At 35.1% G+C, this 13,408-nt stretch overlaps 1 long non-coding RNA gene across 1 annotated transcript in view; it reads left to right on the top strand.

Moving 5' to 3' along the window:
- The window catches only part of LOC138853909 (uncharacterized), a 52,488-nt gene that overhangs the window by 29,384 nt on the left and 9,696 nt on the right, over positions 1–13,408 (top strand). The window lies entirely within an intron of this gene.

Here is a 13,408-nt window from a genome sequence, read left to right as displayed (position 1 = left end):
ACAGAATGACTTCAAGAGTGTATCAGTCTGTAGTGGAAGGAAGGCGGGGTAGGGGTCGGCCTAGGAAAGGTTGGAGGGAGGGGGTAAAGGAGGTTTTGTGTGCGAGGGGCTTGGACTTCCAGCAGGCATGCGTGAGCGTGTTTGATAGGAGTGAATGGAGACAAATGGTTTTTAATACTTGACGTGCTGTTGGAGTGTGAGCAAAGTAACATTTATGAAAGGGTTCAGGGAAACCGGCAGGCCGGACTTGAGTCCTGGAGATGGGAAGTACAGTGCCTGCACTCTGAAGGAGGGGTGTTAATGTTGCAGTTTAAAAACTGTAGTGTAAAGCACCCTTCTGGCAAGACAGTGATGGAGTGAATGATGGTGAAAGTTTTTCTTTTTCGGGCCACCCTGCCTTGGTGGGAATCGGCCAGTGTGATAATAAAAAAAAATAAAAATATATATATGTCGTGCCGAATAGGCAGAACTTGCGATCTTGGCTTAAATAGCAACGCTCATCTTGCTATATAGGACAAGTGAGAATTTGTGTATGCAATAATTTCGCCAAAATCATTCTGAACCTAACGAAAAAAATATATTTCACTGTGTTTGTTTAGTATTAAATTACTGTAAACAAATCTAAAATATATTTTGTTGGGTTTGGCTAAAATAAATTGTTCTTGTTATAATAAGGTTAGGTAGTTTTCTAAGTTCTTTTTGGTGCAAAATTAAAAATTTTTGCATCAACGTTAATGGAAAAATTATATCTTTAAACGTATAAGAGAAAATTTTAGAAAGGATTTAATTTTAAATGAGTTCTTGCTAATTGACCAGTTTTACATATTCGGCACGACATATATATATATATATATATATATATATATATATATATATATATATATATATATATATATATATATATATATATATATATAGGGGTACCACCTCTATAGCTGGAATGGGGACCCTCATCCTCAGAGAAGACAATAAACGTACCTCAGGGAAAACTCAAGGTTCTCCCCGGAGCTGTTTGAATATTTTCTTCTCTTACTACCCCCTGTATTTGATATTCTATGTGAACATTTATTAATAAACAGAATACATTTACAGAAAAGCATAAACATGAATACAATGGCACAATGTATCAAAGATCATGAATTTCCTCCAGCTCCTCCGAGGCTGGACGCGAGCCAAGTATGCAGCAAGCATTTACCCTTTGGATGGCCATGCTGAGGCGCTGGAACATGAAAGTGGCTGCCCTTGGCTCCCTGGTGGTATATATATATACAAATATATTAACACACTGGCCGATTCCCACCAAGGCAGGGTGGCCCGAAAAAGAAAAACTTTCACCATCATTCACTCCATCACTGTCTTGCCAGAAGGGTGCGTTACACTACAGTTTTTAAACTGCAACATTAACACTACTCCTTCAGGGTGCAGGCGCTGTACTTCCCATCTCCAGGACTCAAGTCCGGCCTGCCGGTTTCCCTGAATCCCTTCATAAATGTTACTTTGCTCACACTCCAACAGCACGTCAAGTATTAAAAACCATTTGTCTCCATTCACTCCTATCAAACACGCTCACGCATGTCTGCTGGAAGTCCGAGCCCCTCGCACACAAAACCTCCTTTACCCCCTCCCTCCAACCTTTCCTAGGCCGACCCCCTACCCCGCCTTCCTTCCACTACAGGCCGATACACTCTTGAAGTCATTCTGTTTCGCTCCATTCTCTCTACATGTCCGAACCACCTCAACAACCCTTCCTTAGCCCTCTGGACAACAGTTTTGGTAATCCCGCACCTCCTCCTAACTTCCAAACTACGAATTCTCTGCATTATATTCACACCACACATTGCCCTCAGACACGACATCTCCACTGCCTCCAGCATTCTCCTCGCCGCAACATTCATCACCCATGCTTCACACCCATATAAGAGCGTTGGTAAAACTATACTCTCATACATTCCCCTCTTTGCCTCCAAGGACAAAGTTCTTTGTCTCCACAGACTCCTAAGTGCACCGCTCACCCTTTTCCCCTCATCAATTCTATGATTCATCTTATCTTTCACAGACCCATCTGCTGACACGTCCACTCCCAAATATCTGAATACATTCAACTCCTCCATACCATATATATATATATATATATATATATATATATATATATATATATATATATATATATATATATATATATATATATATATATATATATATATATATATATATATATATATATATGTCGTGCCGAATAGGCAGAACTCTCGATCTTGGCTTAAATAGCAACGCTCATCTTGCCATATAGGACAAGTGAAAATTTGTGTATGTAATAATTTCGCCAAAATCATTCTGAACCAAACGAAAAAAATATATTTCACTGTGTTTTTTTAGTATTAAATTATTGTAAACAAATCTAAAATATATTTAGTTGGGTTAGGTTAAAATAAATTGTTCTTGTTATAATAAGGTTAGGTAGGTTTTCTAAGTTCCTTTTGGTGCAAAATTAAAAATTTTTACATCATCATTAATGAAAAAATATATCTTTTAACGTATAAGAGAAAATTTTAGAAAGGATTTAATTTTAAATGAGTTCTTGCTAATTGACCAGCTTTACATATTCGGCACGACATATGTATATATATATATATATATATATTTATATATATATATATATATATATATATATATATATATATATATATATATATATATATATATATATATATATATATATATATATATATATATTAATATATATATATATATATATATATATATATATATATATATATATATATATATATATATATATATATATATATATATATATATATATATATATATATGTATATATATATATACATATATATATATATATATATATATATATATATATATATATATATATATATATATATATATATATATATATATATATATATATATATATATATATATATGTCGTGCCGAATAGGCAGAATTTGCGATCTTGGCTTAAATAGCAACGTTCATCTTGCCATATAGGACAAATGAAAATTTGTGTATGCAATAATTTCGCAAATATCATTCTAAACCTAACGAAAAAAATATATTTGACTGTGTTTGTTTAGTATTAAAATACTGTAATCAAATCTAAAATATATTTAGTTGGGTTAGGCTAAAATAAATTGTTCTTGTTATAATAAGGTTAGGTAAGTTTTCTAAGATTCTTTTGTGCAAAATTAAAATTTTTTACATGAACATTAATGAAAAAAATATATCTTTAAACGTATATTTCATTGTGTTTGTTTAGTATTAAATTACTGTAAACGTATTTAAATTATATTTAGTTGGGTTAGGCTAAAATAAATTGCGCTTGTTATAATAAGGTTAGGTAAGTTTTCTAAGATTCTTTTGGTGCAAAATTATAAATTTTTACATTAACATAAATGAAGAAAAAATATATTTAAACGTATAAGAGAAATTTTTAGAAAAAACTTAATTTTAAATGAGTTCTTGTTAATTGACCAGTTTTACCTATTCTGCACGATATATATATATATATATATATATATATATATATATATATATATATATATATATATATGTATATATATATATATATATATATATATATATATATATATATATATATATATATATATATATATATATATATATATATATATATATATATATATATATATATATATATATATATATATATATATATATATATATATATATATATATATATATGGTAATAAATACCGACAAGTTGGTTTATTAGAAACCGTTTCGGTCCTGGGACTTGATCACTTCTTACATACAGAGGTTGAAAGACCGTATATATAGGCGGAGAGTGAGGTGTGTGTGCCGCATGGTGACCTGAAGAATGCCATATTGGGATGAGAACGGGTAGACGATGAGATCATGTGACTTCTGTGTTGCTGGATTGGTGGTGCTTTGCCTGGTTGAGTATCATGTGTGCAAATATTTCGGAAATTTTGTAGTTTCTAGTGTTACGTTCTGTTATGTCGGTGAAGGCGATTAGCGAGGCGTCGAAGGTCTTGTACGGTGAGAACGAGTTGTGCCTCATCCCAGTTCATCAAATGCCCCGTGGAGTCTCTATTGAGGACACAGGCGTATCTTAAATCGTCTCTGTTACTAGCATTTCGATGCCTACATATTTTATGGGACAGAATCCACATTGGATGGTGTAGACGCCTGCTGTAGAAGTTAGAGAGGTGGGGCTACGTTTCGTAGATGATGTGTTTATGGTGGAAACATTTATATTACTGTTAGCAAGTGCCCGGCGTGTATTCCTGGCAACATCACCTCATGGGAGCACCATGAACTGCTTAGAGGTCTGTTCCACGGGCAACTTTTTGAGGATAGTTTGTGCCTTGAGTCTGCCAACTCGGATGAAGATGGAAACTGAAGACGTGTAAAGACTTGTGTTATGTAAATACATTCTTCTTCAAGAAAACAAGGGCTGGAGATGCGAAGAACTGTCAAGAAGAAGCCAGTAAAGACTTCTCTTTGCGGGTGTCTTGGTGTGAATAGAAATGTATAAATCGTCCTTGTTGGTAAGTTTTCTATACACTTTGAAGAAAAGTTTGTCACTGTCGGGAGATCTGCACAGGAGGACGTCAAGGAAAGGAAGCTTGCCATCTTTTTCGAGTTCAAGTGCAAACTTTATTGATGGTTAGGCTGCATTGATCTTGTTGAAGAAGGCCTGGATATTGAGACGTCTCTGATAGAAAACCAATATATCATTAACGTATCTTAGCCAGGTAACGGTGTTGGGAATGAGGCTGCTGAATTTCTCTGTCTATAGGTTTTCCACGAAAAGTTTGGCAAGCACAGCACTGAGCGGGCTGCCCATTGCCATCCCAAAGCACTGTTTGTAACAGTTGTCCTGATACTTGAAGAAGTTGAAATTAACACAGAGATCCACTATACTGATGAAATCTAGATTAGCTAAAGGGAGGTCGTGGTTTTCAGTGAGCCTCTGTCTCAGAATGTTATTGCAGCAGCAGCAAGAACGTTGGTAAAGAAGGCTGTGACATCGAAGGAAGCCATGCTTTTGTTTTTAACATTCAGGTTGGAAATTCGAGAGAGAAGGTCGCTTGAGTGTTTGTGATGGGCTTAACTGATGGTGCCAAGAAGTGCTGAAAGATATTTGGCAAGGTGGCTAGCTAATCTGTGTGGTGCACTCCCTACACCCGAAGTGATTTTAAAAAAATCCCTTAAAAATGCTGACGGGTGTGTCTATATGATTCCGTGTCAAATATGTGATAAAGTTTATTATGGTCAGACTGGTAAAATTCTTGAACTAATGTTAAAATAACATAAATATAGCACTAGAAGTACACATGATTCTAATGATCTGTTTATTCGTGTGAGAGATTTTAACCATCCAATTGATTATCAAAAGACCGAGAAACTTATATCAAGCAAGTCCATAGTCGACAGGAATATAATGGAATCATGTTTCATGAAAAGTAGTTTTGAAAATAATATGAATATTGCTTTTTGGGTTATATAAATTGGATTCATGTATAATTAATAAAATCTGGGAAGAATTTAAGATACATCAGACAATTTTTTGGGCAGAATATAAGCTGTTTCATGGGTCACTGACTACCTGCCTACATCATCATAAAAAGTCATGTTTTTTTGTGGTGGTGGTGGGGGGGGGGCAGCGAGGTGTAGTCTCATCCTCATATGCCTCATAGTGCCCTGATAATGTGAGAAGTCGCGAAAACGCTTGGAATTTCACTATTTTTTCACAGTGGTTGTTCTGCATATATATATATATATATATATATATATATATATATATATATATATATATATATATATATATATATATATATATGTGTATATATATATATATGTATATATATATACAGATGTCGTGCCGAATATGTAAAACTGGTCAATTAGCAAGAACTCATTTAAAATTAAGTCCTTTCTAAAATTTTCTCTTATACGTTTAAAGATATTTTTTTTTTTCATTAATGTTAATGTAAACATTTTTAATTTTGCTCCAGAAGAATCTTAGAAAACTTACCTAACCTTATTATAACAAGAACAATTTATTTTAGCCTAACCCAACTAAATATCTTTTAGATTTGTTTTCAATAATTTAATACTAAACAAACCCAGTGAAATATATTTTTTTCGTTAGGTTCAGAATGATTTTGGCGAAATTATTGCATACACAAATTTTGACTTGTCTTATATGGCAAGATGAGCGTTGCTATTTAAGCCAAGATCGCAAATTCTGCCTATTCGGCACGACATATATATATATATATATATATATATATGTATATATATATATATATATATATATATATATATATATATATATATATATATATATATATATGCATATTATATATATATATATATATATATATATATTTATATATATATATATATATATATATATATATATATATATATATATATATGTATATATATATGTATATATATCTATATATATATATATATATATATATATATATATATATATATATATATATATATATATATGCATATATATATATTTTTTTTTTTTCAACAAGTCGGCCGTCTCCCACCGAGGCAGGGTGACCCAAAAAGAAGAAAGAAAATCCCCAAAAAGAAAATACTTTCATCATCATTCAACACTTTCACCACACTCGCACATTATCACTGTTTTTGCAGAGGTGCTCAGAATACAACAGTCTAGAAGCATACACATATAAAGATACACAGCATATCCCTCCAAACTACCAATATCCCAAACCCCTCCTTTAAAGTGCAGGCATTGTACTTCCCATTTCCAGGACTCAAGTCCGACTATATGAAAATAACCGGTTTCCCTGAATCCCTTCACTAAATATTACCCTGCTCACACTCCAACAGATCGTCAGGTCCCAAGTACCATTCGTCTCCATTCACTCTTATCTAACACGCTCACGCACGCTTGCTGGAAGTCATATATATTTATCATATATATATATATATATATATATTATATATATATATTATATATATATATATATATATATAAAATATATCTATATATATATATGTATATATATATATATATCTATATATATATATATATATATATATATATATATATATATATATATATACAAGTATATATATATCTATATATATATATATATATATATATATATATATATATATATATATATGTATATATATATATATATATATATATATATATATATATATATATATATATATATATATATATATATATATATATATATATATATATATATATATATATACATATATATTAGACCGGTCCAAAAATACATGTTAATTTTAAAACATCAAAGGAATTGCGCTCCAGAATGTAATTTTTTTCCACTATATGAGCCTGTACTGTGCTCCAAAATCTGGACCATTTCATGCATATTTAAAGGTTGTGCAAAACTTCATCTCTGGTTTCTCTCTATTGCAGATGGCATCCTCAACACCGAGTACATGAAGTGCATCGGAATGGTGGTTAGTAGGGTGTCCCTTCAAGTTTTTCTCAACTGCATGGCTTCCTACACGAAGTGATATACTTCGCATATCACAATTCTTTCACCTGAAGCAGAACCTACTCTCACGCTTCATCGCCTTGATCTACGTCTGGTTCTGGAATGAGTGCTCCATGTGGCATGCAAGTCCCTCGCAAAGACTTGGACTTCCTCCAAACCCTTTGAGCATATCCAGACAAAGAGATCGCGAATGCTGCTGCCATCACTTTTGCACGCCATCTTTGGTATCTAGCGGAGCACCTGGTTGGATTGGCGTTCTTTGAAGAGAAAGTGGACATTACGACAAAGCGCAAGATGGTGACTAACCTTGAGCGGGAAAAGAAACAATGGTGCCCTCGTTGCTTGCAAAGTGTCCCAGAGATCGGAGTCATACAGGAGGAGTTCTTGACTTAGAGGACACTGAAGATGTTTACCGTCATTGCTGAGCAGAGGAAGGAGAAGGAAAAATCTTCCTTCTTGAATGAAGACCCCAAACAAACACGACGTTCCTGGAAATGAAGAAGTCTGCAGGCTCTTTGAAGGTCATGAACGATGCAGCAGAACGATCAGACCTTCAACACATCGCTGACCAAGGACGAGGAGCAGAAACAGTCCCTCTTTGCCTCGTGGCGGATCACCGTTGCCGCTTCCCTGCTCTAACCAAGGAAAGACTAATGAAGAAGGGTGATTACTGAATTTTAGAGGGACAGATTGAAGAGTTAGAGCTAAAGAAGGAGTAGCAATAATGCTGAAGGATAAGCTATGGCAGGAAAAGAGAGACTATAAATGTATTAATTCAAAGATTATGTGGAGTAAAATAAAGGTTTGATGTGAGAAGTCTGTTATAGTAAGCGTATATGCACCTCGGGAAGAGAGAAATATATAGGAGAGAGAGAGATTTTGGAAAATGTTGAGTGAATGCATGGGGAGTTTTGAACTAAGCGTGAGAGTACTTGTGGTTGGGGATTTTAATGCTAAAGTGGGTAAAAATGTTGTGGAGGGAGTAGTAGGTAAATCTGGGGTGCCAGGGGTAAATGAAAATGGGAAGCCTTTAATTGAGCTATGTGTCGAAAGAGGTTTGGTAATAAGTAATACATATTTTATGAAAAAGAGGATAAATAAACATACAAGATATGATATAGCATGTAATGAAAGTAGTTATGTATTGGTGGATAAAAGATTTATGGGAAGGCTCCAAGATGTACACGTTTATAGAGGGGCAACTAATATATCGGATCATTATCTAATTGTAGCTGCAGTTAGAGTAAGAGGTAGATGGGATAAGAGGAAAATGGCAACAACAAGTAAGAGGGAAGTGAAAGTGTATAAACTAAGGGAGGAGGAAGTTCAGGTTAAATATAAGCAACTATTGGCAGAAAGGTGGGCTGGTGCAAATATGAGTAATGGGGGGGTTGAAGAGGGTTGGAATAGTTTTAAAAATGCAGTATTAGAATGTGGGGCAGAAGTTTGTGGTTATAGGAGGGTGGGTGCAGGAGGAAAAAGGAGTGATTGGTGGAATGATGAAGTAAAGGGTGTGATAAAAGAAAAAAAGGTAGCTTATGAGAGGTATTTACAAAGCAGAAGTGTTATAAGAAGAGCAGAGTATATGGAGAATAAAAGAAAGGTGAAGAGAGTGGTGAGAGAGTGCAAAAGGACAGCAGATGATAGAGTGGGAGAGGCACTGTCAAGAAATTTGAATGAAAATAAGAAAAACTTTTGGAGTTAGTTAAACAAGTTAAGAAAGCCTAGGGATCGAATGGATTTGTCAGTTAAAAACAGAGTAGGGGAGTTAGTATATGGGAACATGAAGGTATTGGGTAGAGGGCGAGAATATTTTGAGGAACTTTTAAATGTCGACGAAGAAAGGGAGGCGGTAATTTTATGCACTGGCCAGGGAGGCATACCATCTTTTAGGAGTGAAGAAGAGCAGGATGTGAGTGTGAGGGAGGTGCGTGAGGCATTACGTAGAATGAAAGGGGGTAAAGCAGTTGGAACTGATGGGGATCATGACAGAAATGTTAAAAGCAGGGGAGGATATAGTGTTGGAGTGGTTGGTATTTTTGTTTAATAAATGTATGAAAGAGGGGAAGGTACCTAGGGATTGGCGGAGAGCGTGTATAGTCCCTTTATATAAAGGGAAGGGGGGCAAAAGAGATTGTAAAAATTATAGAGGAATAAGTTTACTGAGTATACTAGGAAAAGTGTACGGTATGGTTATTATTAAAAGAATTAGAGGTAAGACAGAAAGTAGAATTGTGGATGAGCAAGGAGGTTTTAGAGTGGGTAGGGGATCTGTAGATCAAGTGTTAACTTTGAAGCATATATGTGAACAGTATTTAGATAAAAGTAGGTAAGTTTTTATTGCATTTATGGATTTAGAAAAAACATATTATAGAGTGGATAGGAGAGCATTGTGGCAGATGTTACAAGTATATGGAATAGATGGTAAGTTACTAAATGCTGTAAAGAGTTTTTATGAGGATAGTGAGGCTCAGGTTAGGGTGTAGAAGAGAGGGAGACTACTTCCCAGTAAAATTAGGTCTTAGACAGAGATATGTAGTGTCACCATGGTTGTTTAATATATTTATAGATGGGGTTGTAAAAGAAGTAAATGCTAGGGTGTTCGGGAGAGGGGTGGGATTAAATTCTGGGGAATTAAATACAAAATGGGTAGTGAAACAGTTACTTTTTGCTGATGATACTGTGCTTATGGGAGATTCTAAAGAAAAATTGCAAAGGTTAGTGGATGAATTTGGGAGTGTGTGTAAAGGTAGAAAGTTGAAAGTGAACATAGAAAAGAGTAAGGTGATGAGGGTTTCAAATGATTTAGATCAAGAAAAATTGGATATCAAATTGGGGAGGAGGAGTATGGAAGAAGTGAATGTTTTCAGATATTTGGGAGTTGACGTGTCAGCGGATGGATTTTTTGAAGGATGAGGTTAATCATAGAATTGATGAAGGAAAAAAGATGAGTTGTGCATTGAGGTATATGTGGAGGCAAAAAATGTTATCTAAGGAGGCAAAGAAGGGAATGTATGAAAGTATAGTAGTACCAACACTCTTATATGGGTGTGAAGCTTGGGTTGTAAATGCTGCAGCAAGGAGGCGGTTGGAGGCAGTGGAGATGTCCTGTCTAAGGGCAATGTGTGGAAGTTAGGAGGTGTGGAGTTAATAAAAGTATTAGTCAGAGGGCAGAAGAGGGATTGTTGAGGTGGTTTGGTCATTTAGAGAGAATGGATCAAAGTAGAATGACATGGAGAGCGTATAAATGTGTAGGGGAAGGAAGGCGGGGTAGGGGTCTCCCTCAAAAATGTTGGAGGGAGGAGTTAAAGGTGTTGTGGGCGAGGGGTTTGGACTTCCAGCAAGCGTGCGTGAGCATGTTTGATAGGAGTGAATGGAGACAAATGGTATTTGGGACCTGACGATCTGTTGGAGTGTGAGCAGGGTAATATTTAGTGAAGGGATTCAGGGAAACCGGTTATTTTATATAACCGGACTTGAGTCCTGGAAATGGGAAGTACAATGCTTGCACTGTAAAGGAGGGGTTTGGGATATTGGCAGTTTGGAGGGATATATTGTGTATTTTTTTACTTATATACTTCTAAACTGTTGTATTCTTGGCACCTCTGTAAAATCAGTGATTATGTGTCACCCTGCCTCGGTGGGAGACGGCCGACTTGTTGAAAAAAAAAAAGATTGAAGTCCCACCTTATTTCGTTATTTAAGTAAGCACAAAAAAGCATTATTACAAGCGAGCGAGTGCCGCTGCTGAGTGACGTCTTACTGGCAGTTGGTGTGACAAATGAGTGACCCAGCACGACCCAACCCGACCCAACACGACCAGATGCTTTTGAGAAGCTAATAACTTTTTCCCTATATAAAATAGAGACTAATTTCTGGTCGAAGGAGACTCGAACCTACGAACCTTGGGACGAGATACAGTGTGGCTGGGTGGTTAGAGCACTGTGTATCTTGTCCCGAGGTTCGTAGGTTCGAGTCTACTTGGACCAGAGATTAGTGTTTGTGAATATTTCGCCTATTCTGCGAATTCTAAACATTGTAAAATTCTCCCGTCGGTCGATGCATGCAGGGGATGAGATGAAATAGCCACCTGCCAAGGTGTGTGTGTGTATGTGTTTATATATATGCCTGTATTTCTCAAGACGCTGTTGAGGAGACACATTAGGTTAGGGTAGGCAAGGTTTGTCAGGAAACAGGGCAAGTTAGACACACAGTCTTACTCATCCAGTACCTTTCCTGTAAGACGCGACGAAGGCAAAAACAAAATAATTCCTGGAGAACCTCCTTAACCAGTTCGTGCTCATCCAGGTAACCCTTCCCTGGGTAAATGCTAAACTGGAGGAAGTCCTTGTTGTGGATAAGAGTGTGGGAAGCAGTCAGCCTCGAGGGTGAGTCTGGCAACCCAACTTGCTGTTAACAGGGGATTTAAGACATAGCTCCTCAACGTGATATAGAAGACGACCCACAACGACCTGAGACAACTGCGTCATGTTACTACCTCAGAGTTTGCTTAATAGAAAACTGCTATTTTTTCATTTTGTCCAATTCTTGGATAAAGTGTGAGAAATAAAAGCCTTAATACCATGGTTGAAGCAATTCATAATTGGATCACACTTTGTTGAGGAAATTTTAGCTAATGTTTCGGGCAATCTTAGAACATATGTATGTATATGTCGTGCCGAATAGGTAAAACGTTTCGATTTTGGCTTAAACAACAACGCTCTTCTTGCCGAATAAAGCAAGCTAAAATTTGTGTATGTAATAATTTCGCAAAAATCGTTCTGAACTTAACGAAAAAAATATATTTCATTGTGTATGTTTATTATTGCATTATTGTAAACTTATCTAAAATATATTTAGTTGGAATAAGCTAAATTAAATTGCACTTGTTATAATAAGGTTAGGTAAGTTTCCTAAGGTTCTTTTGGTACAAAATTATTATTTTTTTACATTAACATGAAAGAAAAATTATATCTTTAAAAATTTTTTTAGAAAGAACTTAATTTTAAATGAGTTCTTGATAATTTACTAGTCTTACCTATTCGGCACGACATATATATGTATATATATATATATATGTATATATATATATATATGTATATATATATATATATATATATATATATATATATATATATATATATATATATATATATATATATATATATATATATACATATATATATATATATATATATATATATATATATATATATATATATATATATATATATATATATATATATATATATATATATATATATATATACATATATGTGTGTGTGTGTGTGTGTGTGTATTACTGTACCCACGGAACAAGTGGTATTGATCAATAATAACACTGCATGACGCACGTCATGCGTTTTCTCTCACCATGAGGCGGGCCAAAATAGCATGGGTTCGACTCCTTCGCTAGCGCAGTGTTGTTATTGATATATATATATATATATATATATATATATATATATATATATATATATATATATATTGTGCGTTATTGTAGCGCATGCACTATGGTGGTGTATACGCCAGCCGTGGACGCTGGTAGCGTATGAGGAAGTGGGTCATTGCTAACTGCTATGGTATTTATGGTAGGACAAAGGTAGCTGGGGTGGCTTGTATGGTACTTATGGGAGGATGAGAGGAGTATGGTGATTACTGGGAGATGAAGGAAGTAGGGACAAGGGGAGAGAAAGAATCTGCTTATGGGAGGATGAAGGGAGTAGGGAGGGGTAGTATGGTGCTTATGGGAGAATAAGGGAAGTAGGGAGGGTAGTATCAGCTGCGCAGTTGCTCCCTCAGTGAGGGCTGACCCCTACAGGACATGGCACACCGAGGGGAAGTGTGGGCCTCCCCTCACCTCATTG

This window comes from Cherax quadricarinatus, chromosome 3 (genome assembly GCF_038502225.1).
Source record: "Cherax quadricarinatus isolate ZL_2023a chromosome 3, ASM3850222v1, whole genome shotgun sequence".
Classification (NCBI taxonomy): Eukaryota; Metazoa; Arthropoda; class Malacostraca; order Decapoda; family Parastacidae; genus Cherax; species Cherax quadricarinatus.
Note: the sequence above shows the minus strand (reverse complement) of the source record. Positions and strands in the feature narration are given on the sequence as shown.